This window comes from Equus przewalskii, chromosome 30 (genome assembly GCF_037783145.1).
Source record: "Equus przewalskii isolate Varuska chromosome 30, EquPr2, whole genome shotgun sequence".
Taxonomy (NCBI): domain Eukaryota; kingdom Metazoa; phylum Chordata; class Mammalia; order Perissodactyla; family Equidae; genus Equus; species Equus przewalskii.
The window spans coordinates 7,103,998-7,113,685 of NC_091860.1; the positions used below are offsets into that span (position 1 = coordinate 7,103,998).

The 9,688-nt window shown below is 43.3% G+C and overlaps 1 long non-coding RNA gene across 1 annotated transcript; it reads right to left on the reverse strand.

The window, feature by feature from the left end:
- Positions 1-514: 514 nt before the first annotated feature.
- On the reverse strand, positions 515-8,803 carry LOC139080499 (uncharacterized). Its single transcript, XR_011535049.1, has 3 exons — positions 8,657-8,803; positions 8,310-8,391; positions 515-1,303 (listed from the first exon to the last, which is right to left on the reverse strand). It is a non-coding gene; the product is annotated as an uncharacterized lncRNA (long non-coding RNA).
- Between the last annotated feature and the right edge of the window lie 885 nt (positions 8,804-9,688).

Consider the following 9,688-nt stretch of genomic DNA (forward strand, 5'->3'; position numbering starts at 1 on the left):
GCTATTCTAATGCATAATTTAAATTTATCAGAAGAGATGCAAAATGTAAGATCTAATGAGTCCAACATGGTTCTGGGTCGACTTGTGTTACTTGATATTGAGACCACCGTGATGGCTTCAGAGTAACTCAGACCCGGAAGAAACGGGCCTTCTAAGCCCGTATTTCAGTCCGCGCTCCTGAAGTCCCCGTGAATCTCTGTGTAAGTTGTGGAGAGGATGATACATGTCACTGTTTGTCATAGCCACCCATGGCAAGAAGGGCTCTGATTACCTTGGTGTCATTTGCCCCTGACTTGAGACCCCTACTGAGAAACCAAGGCAAGTTGCTTCGAACAGGCCACCCCAACAAGATAGCACTTACTCCTCTTGTTACAAACGTCTGGAACGCAGAAAGCCTACGTAGACTTTGTGACTCTGGGAAAGTCATTACACTTCCTTTCACAGTCTCTTTATCTGGAAAACAAGGGTGTTCAATGGCAGGGCTTCCATGGTACCACAGTGAGCATTCTCCAATACCATTTAATGTTCCCGGGAAAAATCAGCTTTTCATGGAGACCTCAGACATTTCCCCCCAATAAGTCTGCTGAAAATGCCTTCTCTTAGAAAGAGTACAATTTAAGTCTTGGCTCTGCCTGCTACTAGCTATCTGACCCTGAGCAAATTTCTTAACTTCCTCATGTGCAAAGTGGAGATAACGTTGCTTACCTCAAAGACCGTTATGTGAATGAGCGAAACAAAGGACAAAGCAAAAATGTAAGCTCCATTGGATGATAGTGAGGACACATATGATAATTATGTTATTTAATACCTATTTTCACTGCTCTTGGCAACAATCTTCTCTCCTGGCCAGGTCCCTAGACCTGAATCAATTGGTGTGCCCTATTTAGCACCTAATGTGTACTGCCTCTGTCCCAAGAATTTACAGTGCCACCAAACATGTAGAAACAGTTTAGTTAAGTCCAATCTATGGAATGAAAAGAGTCTGAAAAGGAGGAGATTAGATAAAAAAAAAAAAAACAGAAGGAAAGTTTCATGATGGAGATGAGACTTTGGCTGGGCTTTTAAGGGTAACATTTAACCAGGATTAACTGACCCAGATGGGAGACGATAGGAGATGTTGGGAATGGTGAGATGACGTCAGGTCTGCTGAGTTCCTACTTAAGAAGACGGGGACTTTGTTCATTCAGAGTGAAGTGTCCACAGTAAGGGTTCGTCAAGTGTCGACTGCTACTGATTTGTAGCGTTTGCTGGTTTTCATGGCGTCAATACTCCCGCCATAGCTGGTTTCAAGCTGCCAATAAGACTGAAAGCAGAGTAGAAAGAGTTGCTAAGTGGCCACCATGATATGGTATTTGCAGCACACAAATACAATAGATACCAATAACCTCAAGAGTTTAGATAATAGTAAAATAGAACAAAATGAGGAAGTAATAACTTTTTGATTATGCATTACCTTGGTTTTTAATATAACTTGATGATAAGTTTATGCTATTTAATTTTTCCAGCTTTATTGACATATAACATACATAAGTTTGAGGTGTATAATGTGATGATTTGATACATGTATATATCACAAAATGTTTACCACAATAAGTTTAGTTAACACCTCCATCACCTCACATAATTACCATTTTGTTGTTGCTGTTGTGGTGAGAACATTTAAGATCTACTTTCTTAGCCACCTTCAAGTATACAATACAGTATTATTAACTACAGTGGCCATGCTGTACATCAGATCCCCAGAACTTAATCCTCTTAGAGCTGGAAGTTTGTATTCTTTGACCAACATCCCATTTCCCCCTTCCCAGGTTCTGGCAACCACGAATCTACTCTCTGTTTTTACGAGTTCAATGTTTTTAGATCCCACATATAAATGAGATCATACAGTATTTGTCTTTCTCTGTCTGACTTATTTCACTTAGCATAAGGTCCATCCATGTTGTTGCAAATGGCAGGATTTCCTTCTTCTTATGGCTGAATAATATTCCATTTTATATGTGTACCACGTTTTCTTTATCCATTCATCTGTTAATGGACATTATTTAATTTTTAATCTTGGCTGTACTTACCAACTGACTTGCAAAGTTCCTGGAGATTTAACAAGCAGCTCCTGAGTTTTAACAAGCTGGCTCTGGCATACCACTGAGGCCATTACAGTAACCCAGGGGAGAGACTCAAAGCTTGGACCAGCATGTTAGTTGTGAGGTGGTCAAAGGGGGTCGGATTTTGGATATATTATGAAGATACTGCTGAGAAGATGTGTTGGTGGATTGCCTAGGGGACAAAGGTGACATGCGGGGCTTTCTTTGTCTTGTTCCCTATGTCTCCCCACAAAGCCTAGGGTGGTGAACCATCAAACTGCTCTTGTCCTTCGTCTGTGTCATATTCACCTCCTTCCTAACTTTAGCCCCAGCTTTACGCTACAGGAACATTCTGAAATCGAAGGCCTTCAGTCATTTTGCTTTATATAAAGGAAAGAATTTGACAAAATGCTTGTTTTCCACCAAGCGAGGCTTTTCAGACTACTATTTTCTTCCTGCAAAATAGTATCCCTGTTTTATTTAAATATACAGAGAGGGGGGAGAGAGAGAGAAAGAGAGAGCAGTGGGGGAAGGAGAGAGAGAAAAAAAGAAGGAGAGAAGAGGAGAAGGTAAAGAGGAGGGGAAAGGAAGGGGAGAAGAGAAGGAAGGCGAGGAGGGGGACGGGAGAGGGAGATAAGGAGGAAGTAGGGGAGGGGGGGAGAGGGAAGGAGAGGAGGGGGATGAGGGTTAAGGGGGGGGGAGGCAGAGGGGGTGAGGAGGAGGGGAGGAGGGCACCCCCTAGCGGCTCAGGAAGGCAGTGAGAGTGAATGTGTTCCAAGCCCTGAAATGGCCCTTTCATGTCATGCTCTCTAATCTTATACACAATTTAAATCCTTTACAACAAAAATATATTAATATTTGTATAATAAAAATGTAAATAAAAAGGAGGAAAAGTCATAAATAAATAATATATTGACTAAATTCATTCCAAAAAGAGAGAAGAAGACCTCTGGAGATTGGGAGGCCCTGGCAGGGACAAGAGGGTCCACGGTGGTCACTCAGCAGAAGGGTGATGCAGGACGTGGACAGGAAGACCCCCAGTCCACTCCAGAAGGCTGTTAGCCTGGATGAACCTGGAGAATCCTTTCACCCTCCATGCTTCGGACGAGGAAACGCTCATATGCAAAGTGGGAATACAAATAACACTTCCCTGCCTCACTCCACCACGCTGACAAGGGTCAGACGAGAGGAGAAAAATCAAAAGGGTGGAAGTCTTGAGAAGGAATATACCCTTCACACATGTGAGCTTGTGCTAGTAAATTGCCTGGGATGTTGCCACGAATGCATGCAAAACAACGCCGACATCTCTGTGTTTAAAGAAATCGGAAAATAGCAATAATACTTTTCCACATCAAAGGGGTAGGATGGATCCTAGGACTGGGCTGAACTACCTGAGGGCCTCAGCTGCCTTCACAGAAGTCTGTAACCACTGTGACCCTTGGTCACTGTGACTCAGCTGACATTTCGTACCTGACAGACCTCACTGAAAATACTGAGGGGGACTTGCAGTCGTGGAATTGGAACAGGGAGGCTGAAATGACACTGTGAGTCTGAACGACACTGATCTGCGTCCTCTCTTCTTTTAAAGCCTCCTCTTTGGGGCTCACTGCTCAGAGAGATGGGAGGCAGGGTGGAGACTGTGCACCGGGTCCCTGCCTTCTGGACAGAGCACATAAATGATCAGGGAACACAGGACCCTTTGCTGGAGTCCGTGGAGTGTCCTTCAAGCTCGGTGCTTGGAAACCGCGGGGCTCTGAGCAGCCACCCGGCCCTCAGACGAGACATCTCACATTGACAGCCTCGGAGGGCTCTTGAGCTGATCAATAACAGCATTCCTCCTCTGCCTCTGGCTAAAAGCTAAAGAGACAAGCTGGTGCATATGTGATCACTAGAATTTAATTATATATCACATTGATTTTTAATTAGAGCTCTGGTGAGCGCCTCACCTATTAAAAAAATACTCCAACTGGTAAATGGGTTTTACCCAGTCCATCAAGTAATTTGAAATGCACTGCTCCTTCTGACCTTTAACCTTCTTGATAAGGAAGAAACCTGCTATGCAACCTTCACCATGAGGGTGAAGACCTCGAAACCAGCTAGCATTTCTCCAAAATTTTTATTCAAGCTCCATACCTCAGCATGTAAGGCAGACACCAGGAAAAACAATGGTGAGAGACTTCTGCATTATTTATAATTAATTCCATTTAACACCAGGAAAAAATCCCATTGGCTCTGATACTTGGTCTCACTCCTTTGAGAGACAGGTCCAAAGACACAGTCTGGCTCTAACATCAGATCTGGCACCATTCGACCCCTGTTTTCAAGCAGAAGTAGGATGCTTCAAAGCTCCCAGTGCCCCTTTGCTGGGCTTCTCAAGGCTACAAGACAAGCGCTTTGCAAGCTGGACTATGGACCCAGAGCCAAAACTCAGTGCTTAGGAAAGGCCAGATTTCTGCTTATGCTTGCACAGAGGGCCTCGGAGACATTAAGCTTTGCCTTCTGGAGTCCCTAGGTTTCTCATCAAGGTTGCACTGTGTGACCTGACAGAGTCACACAGGCCACTAGTTGCTCATGGTGACCAGGGGCGAAGAGACAGCTCACATGTCAGCATCAGTCACAACTGCTGACTGAGGTGCACCCAGTTACATGGTGTGACGAGGACCCCCCCCCGAGGGGAGCCTAACAGACATGATTGATGAGCACACTAATCATAGCACTACCCACAACCCCGACATTGGGCTGCTCTCTCTCCATGACTAGTCTCGTTATCAGCAGGTCAGAGCTGCTGCAGGAGTCTCAGGAGACTTAGGGAGTCTAAGTGACGTGCCCAAGTTCACACAGGTGGCAGAGCCAGGACTTGAGCTGCAAGGCCCACACTCTTATCCCCTCTGCCACACTGCGTGTCGCATCAGCATGAGCAGAGTGCGCTCTGCCAGGAACGGCCCACCACCTCCTTCACACCTGCCAAGAACAGCCACGGGAATACTACCAGCCACGGTGAGGGCAGCCATCTCCTCTCTTCCTTTCCACTAAACCATGCCATGAGCCAAGTTAGTCACACTGCCGTGGTTTCCTCCTTATGACTCTCACCATATTGACTTGCACGAAATAGCCCTGCCTCCAAGCATTTTCTTGTGCCAACCCTCTGCCCAGAATTTCCTACTTTCTCCTCTCCGCTCATTCTTTCAATCCAACACATTTGTTGAACTTCTCCTGTATGGCAGGCACCATGCTACATGCTGGGGATCTCCGAGTGAACAAGCAAGACAAATCCTTGTCTTTAGCCTCATTGGGGAGACAGCCAGGTAAACAGACTATGAGAAATGATGCGAGAAGGATTAAGACAGAGAAAAGCAAAGACAGATACCAAAGAACGTGAGACGGATCCTTTGAATCAGCCTTGAGTGGGAGAAATGGTCATGAATGATGGGTTTCCTAAAAGGGCCCATCCTTCAGAGCCAGGTCCAAATGCCATCTCTTGTTGCTGTCTCCCATTTTCCACTCCTCATTTACCTTTCCTCTACCTCCCCATGCCAGATTGAGTATACTTTCTCATGCATGTATCTTAGCACCATGGGCAGACTAAGTTCCAAACAAAAGGAAACATCCTATAATTGTGAGTCCTTCAAAGTCCGCAGTGTGCTCTTGCACACCCAGGAGATTAAACGGAGACTTGAAGTAAGTATCATTAACACACCTTCTCCAGATCTGGTCCTAGTCTTAGAAATCCTAGGACAGATCATCCCGTGATGTAATTGCTCAATCTGACCTGAGAACTACAACTGCTAAAATGGGTTCATCATTATGAGAATTAACTACTCTTCAGAGAGATGACGAACTAGTCCACTTCCCAAAAATCTGAGCGCCAGGAAACAGTGGGTGTTATGCTCAGCTGACTAATGGCCACCCAAGAAATGCACTCCCTGATCCCCGGAACCTGTGAGAGTTAGCTGATGTGACAAAGACTTTGACCTTGTGATAAAGTTAAGGATCTTAAATGGAGAGATTATTCTGGAGTATCTGGGTGGGCCCTGAATGCAATTACAAGTATTATAAGAGGGAGGCAGAGGGAGATTTCAGACAGAAGAGGAGAAGGCGGTGTGACCACGGAGGCAGAGGTTGGAGTGATGTGGCCATCAGTCAAGGAAGGCCGGCAGCCACCAGAAGCTGGAAGTGACAAGGCATAGGCCTTCTGGAGGGAGTGCAGCCCTGTCAACACCTTGATTTAGACCAATTTCAACTGATTTTGGACTTCTTGCCTGCAGAACTATGCAAAAATAAATTTGTGTTGTTTTAAGCTGCCACATGTGTGGTAGCCGGTTACAGCAGCTCTCCGAAACGAATCCAGGTGTCTTGGATACAGAAGCCGCAACGGCAGTGACATGAGCTCATGCTGGAGGACTCCGCACAGCTTCCCCTCATACACTCCAGGGAGAAGAGAGTTTCTTCTTGGGGTGGAGATCGGCCTTCAGCTGCTGCAAGGCACACTGTGCAGCTTTTCTATAGGAAATGCAAGGCTTTAGATTGTGGGTCACTCTTTTCTTCCTTACTTTCTTCCCTATATCTCCTGAGGTCTTTGAAATAGCAGTGTCTGAATTATTTCACTGTGTTTAGAGAGAGTTAACCTAGTCTGAAAAAAAATAGCATAAATTCCCTTCCCAGGATTAAAGGAAACCAATGCTCATTGAATGGAACCAGGCAACAGAATGTATAAAGTCATGACTTCTAACTCTGTGTCCCCTTCTGCTTCATCTCTCTGTTCCCCCTTCTCCTGGCGCACGGGTTGTCTGAGAAGGAGCTCTATGTTTCAGTGTTAGGCTGCTTTGTTTGTTGTTGTGTTTGTTGGCTTGTTGCTACAGGCTAGTGCAATAGAAGGAGATGGAAAAGAAGGCAATATTGATAAAAATCTGGCGGAGCCTCCCCAATTCTGCGCAATGATTAGAATACAGCGGGATCTAAGGATTTTTACGTGCTTAAAACAAAGGCGGTTTTAGCACAATTTCTCCTGAAGCCAGTTCCTTCATCCCTCGGGGGAGGCGATTTGATGCTCATTCTTGTGTTGCTGAAGAAACATTTAAAACAAATGAGCCAAAAATTGAAATAGAACCTGTTATTCCTATCTGGAACATGGGACTGCTTAATATAGTGCTCAGCCAGGTTCTTAATGAGACAAAAAACCCTTAAGTGTTACAAAAATAAGGAATAAGAGGGCAGTGAATTTAGCTAATCCCATTGATTTCCTAATTCTTCTCCCTTATTCCCGAAGTCTACATTGAAAATGAGATGTAAGACTGGGAATGTTTTTCAAAGACCTCATCAAGGCGGGTCAGTTGTGTATTCTCTCACCATCTCTACAACCTACCACTGTAAAATGTGGACGTAAGTGAATGTGGCTCTTGGGGAAACTTTCCAGGCACATATTTAATAAATGAAGGTATTATGCTGTGGGAGGTGGAGACTCATGGGCACTGGAGTGGGTGGGTGTTGGGTAAAGCTCGAAGGCTGATGTTCTTAACGCTTGCCTCCTCTCGGGTGCCCTGGTCAAGGTCGAGGGTTTAGCGCAGGGAAGTGGCAGCGGTGTCCTTGGTTATTCAGCTGCACCAGGGACTGGCAGCACAAAAGTATCAGTTTGCACCAACCCTATGTTTTCAAAAATATTAAAAATATGCATCCAGGAAGTTCAAATCTGGTGATATAGTCTAGTGAGGGAGATTCCATTTAGATGAAAAATGCCATAAAATTTATGGCAGGAGCTTTTGGTATGTACATTATTGTCAAGGCTGCGTGAGTAACTCCAATACTTTTCTGTAACTCTCTTCCCCTACAAGAAATTCAAATTTTCTATGTGCCTGCTTTTCACACTAAACAGCTTTAAATTTAATCTGCTTTCAGATACTGCAAATAGCATTGTCACTGTCGTCTTTTTGCATAGGAGCTCTTCTCCAACTTTCCCTCTGGTTGTAGAGTGTTTGAAACCTGATTTCATTATCTAGCTCCTTCTCTGACTTCTGGTATCTTTCTTAGAAGTTGTTTCTTTTCTGGATACTTCAGCTTTGGGATATGAGTGCAAAGGAATTGAAACTTCTTGCTCCCAAATTCAGAAACATTGGCAAGGATACATAGAGTTATGTACAGAAAACACTAGACAGTCTTAAAGGATTGTTACTCAATATATTTCAAGGCATTTTTGTCTCTCATATTTCATGTGTCTAGCTCGATTTCCCTTACCTTCAAGTAAGAGGAAAACACCAACATCCCATAGAAATGGTGTATTCCTGGATATTGATTCTAAATGTTCCCAGGCAGGAATCTGGAAAGAAAACAGCAATGCAGCAGACAGATCTTCACAGATGTGGAAACTCAAGAGATCTGGCGAGATGACGGCAGATATCAAAACCTGTTAAATCGTAGTGACTAAGGTGCCTTAGAGTTAAACTCAGGGACTAATGATTTAGGCCACTGGCAATATCAGCAGGGATTCCTGCCTAATTTTAATTCTTTTAAAAGACTATTCTACCGCGCATTTATTCTCTACATTGAAATAGAGTAAGAATGAAGATTTAGATATTACCCACATTGGTGTCACTCTCTGTGGGTTTTCTTCTTTTTTCAGACGGCTAAGCAGATCTCTGCTCCAGACACAGCTTTTTGTGAGGAGACATCTAGCGAGTCTGACGTACAACCAGCTCATTATGTCGGGCGTAGGGGGTGTTAGGAGCCTCCCCATGACCTCTCCCAGGACATACATGATTGGCAGTGTCGCCAGTTATAACTGTAACGCATTGTTTGAAGCAGGTTTAATAGACAGGTGCCTCATTTGTAGCAACACTAAACAATAAATACTTTTAATTTCAAAAGAGCTTGATCTCCCAGGAATTTTGAAAGCATTATACGTACTGTTTCGTTTGTTTGCAATTTTTGCAATTTGTCTTTTGAGAAGATGCACATAGATTTTTACTGTGATTTCCTTCAGTATAACTGATATGAATCACAAATTACCAGTTTCATTAGTTTTTAAAAAATGAGAACAAATCACTAATTGTATGGTAAGCACTAAAGTCTGTGGGTCTATAAAGGGAATCTGGCCAAGGTTTTTTTTTTTTTCCAGAACAGCCACTTTAGACCACAAGTTCCACTAAGAAACTTCTTGGCATCATTAGCACATTAATTAATAACCAAGAAGACATAGGAAGATTTATAGATGATATTGGCTCTTAAGTGTAATACAATTTCCTGACTTCATAACCAAAAGTTTTCAAACATGAGTATGGAAAGTAACAAAGAAAATCCAATCCTTTTCCCCATTTACAAAAAAGGATTACCTTTTCCTTTGTTTAACTATTTACGCTACTGACTTCTAGCCTTGGCCACAATATGAAAATGATTTTGAGGCAACGATGAAGAAATGTTTTGTAAACTTTCTTTTAATAAAGGGACATGAATTTCACAATGGATATAGTCTGTATGTTTATAAATGTGATCAGTTCTCAAATACAAACAAAATCCACCACTATAATTGCCATCAGTCCACAGAGAAATTTCAAATAACTGAAATGTTTTGCTAGGCCATACTTTGATCAGAAAGAAGCAAATCATAAAAAAACAGT